We start from the raw sequence: 3,114 nt of genomic DNA on the forward strand, positions 1-3,114 counted from the left end.
GCAACAACAACAACAACCTTCATGAAAGTCCAGTCTTAACAATACAGAAAACTTAATACAATACAATAATGATACAATCTCCAAGTCCTCAAAATGGAAATTCTGAAACACCTTTGTATTAGATATTCTTTTGGTAAAGAGTGATAGGAATTGACTAAACCATTCTAGCCTTTCAGCAATTTTCAAGTATTTTAGTAACTATCAGAAGAGATTAGACATGTGTTAAAGTTATAAGGTCACTTTACCAGACAATATTTTGCAAGGAAATCAAGTATTATACCAAACCACAAATATTTACTAACAAACAGGTACAGCTTGTTGTAGTAATCATGGGGGAAAATTCATCTTCTGTCTTCTGGCATTCACAAACTACCATGAAAGATTCACACTGAGGTGGAAACCATATGCTGTACAATAAGTCTCAGCCAATAGTAATTTGGGTCATCCACAGTGTTCTCTTGAAAAGAGTAAAAGTTGCTCAGGTCCAACAAACACAAGGGCCCCAAATAATTTTATATCTCTTTTATCTTGGGAGCCATCTAATCTTTCTGGTCAACCACATATTTTTAACACTCGTTGTTTCACCAGTGAAAAATTATCCTTTATTCTAATTAATGAAACCACTTTCACTGATGATATTTGAAATTCTTCCATAGCAGTCTCTAAATGCACCTTATCGACTAAGCCATTGCTCATTGCTGTCAAATCTATCCTGACTCAGTGCACTTGATTCCATAGGATCTTGGAAATTAAGCAGGGTCAGAGCTGGTTATTACTTGGATGGGACACTGCCTAGGAATGCCAGGTGTGGTAGACATCCCAAGTAGAGTCAGGATTAGGATCTCTGCTACTGAGTCGATTCCAACTCACAGCGACCTTAAGGACAGAGTAGAGTTTCCAAGGCTAACCTCTGAAATGAGAATTCCAACTTGGGGAAAAAATGAACAACAACACAGTAACAAAAACAAAAAACCCCATTGATATCATTTCAACTCATGGTGACCCCATATGGATAAGGATTGGAACGCAAGGTCATTTTGAACTGCAAAGTTGGTGGTTCAAGCTCAGCCTTTCCTTGGAAACCCTATATAGGGAAGGGTTGCTATGAGTCAGAACCGACTTGATGGTCCATGTGGTTTTGAATGGAAGTAGATCACCAGACTTGTCCTCTGTGGAGTCATTGAGTGGGTTCCAACCAGTAAGCTTTTGGTTAGTAAATAAGTGTACACTATTTTTCAAATGTGAACTCATCTTAGCATGTAAATGAAAATGAAATTTCTGCATTTCACCTGTTATACTGAAGTATAAGGGATACTGGTGGCATAATGGTTAGCACTTGACTGCTAACCAAAAGGCCAGCAGTTTGAACCACCAGCTGCTCTATGGGAGAAAAGACCTAGGAATCTGCTCCTGTAAACATTGTTGTTGCTGTTGCTAAGTGCTGTAGAGTTGGGACCAGTTAGTGGGTTTGAACTGCCAACCTTGAGTTTATTAGTCCAGAACTTATTCTATATAGTCACACCAGCACTGCCTTGTCACTCTATCAAGTATTTCTACTCTGTCGTATAGCATCTGAGACAATCATTTTTTTGTGTGTCTTCTATCTTCTAAAACATGTCTAATATTTTGCAAATTCACACAAGTTCTGAGAAAAGACTGAAGTTACACTAGAAGGAACTTTGGTAATGGTAGGATGGGGAGAGTTCTGGAAACTTGTTTTAATTTTGCTTTCTCTTCCTTGGCTCCAAATTCTTGTCTTTTGTTGGTAATGACAGCACGTCTGTCTGAGGAAACACCAAACTAGGATGAGTTGTCCTTTATCTCTGCAACTATGAAGATTCTTATAAAGCCTTTTATCTTTGTTGTTGTTGTTATATGCCATGGAGTCAGTTCCAACTCATAGTGGCCCTCTACTACGCCACTAGAGCTCGGATGCAGGAAAGCAAAAGTATACCAGGAAATTGTGATAATGTTGGATTAATCACATAGTCACCCCTTTAAAGCAAAAATGACCAGAAAATCCACTTATTGTTGTTAGGTGCCACTGAGTCGGTCCTGACTCACAGTGACCGTAGGCACTACAGATGGAAACACTGCACCATAATTACAATCGCTGTTAAGCTTGACCCATTGTGCTGCCTGCCACTGTGCTTAGCCATCTCCCTGGGGGTCTTCCTCTTGTTTGCTGACCCTCCATTTAATCAAGCTTGATGTTCTTCTCCTGGGACTGGTCCCTTCTAGTAATATATCTGAAGTATGAGAGATGAAATCCCACCATCTTTGCTTCTAAGGAACACTGGCTGTACTTCTTCCAACAGATTTGCTTGTTCTTTGGAAGTCCATGGTACTTTTAATATTCTTCTCCAACACTATAATGTCTGTCCAACTTTCACATGCATATGAAGCTATTTAAAACACCATGGCTTGGGTTGTTGTTAAGTGCCATTGAGTAGGTTCCGATTCATAGTGACCCTGTAATAGGGTTTCTAAAAAGCAGCTGGTGAGTTTGAACTGCCGACTTTGTGGTTCATAGTTCAGCACTGATCCTACAGTGCCACACCAGAAGTCCATGGTTTGGGATGTTGTTGTTATTGTTGTTGTTAAGTGCTGTTGAGGTGGTTTCAACTCATAGCCACCCAGTGTAGTGTTTCCGAGGAGCAACTGCTGGGTTTGAACTGCTAACTTTGTGGTTCGCAGTCCAGTGCTGATCCTACAGTTCCACACCAGGACCTTAGTCCTCAAACTGATATCTTTGCTCTTGAACACTTTAAAGAGGCAATCCATTAAGCACATAAATTCAGTTATCACTTGGCTGATTAAACTAAGACAAAGCAAAAGCAAAAAAAAAAAAACCCAAAAAAAACAAAAAGTGAAACCTGTTACTATGAAGTCAATTCTGACTGAAAGTGACCTCATAGATTGCAGAATACAACTGCTCCATAGCATATACTTGGCTGTAATCTTATCCAGAGATGGCCAGAGATCACCAGGCTTTCCTTCCATTATGATGCTGAATTGGGTCAAGCTGTCAACCTCTTGATTGTTGTTGTTGTTAAGTACCGTGGAGTTGGTTCTGAAGACTCATAGTGACCCTGAACAGGTTTCCAAGGCTGC

The sequence above is a fragment of the Chrysochloris asiatica genome, unplaced genomic scaffold, assembly GCF_000296735.1.
Source record: "Chrysochloris asiatica unplaced genomic scaffold, ChrAsi1.0 scaffold00014, whole genome shotgun sequence".
NCBI lineage: Eukaryota > Metazoa > Chordata > Mammalia > Afrosoricida > Chrysochloridae > Chrysochloris > Chrysochloris asiatica.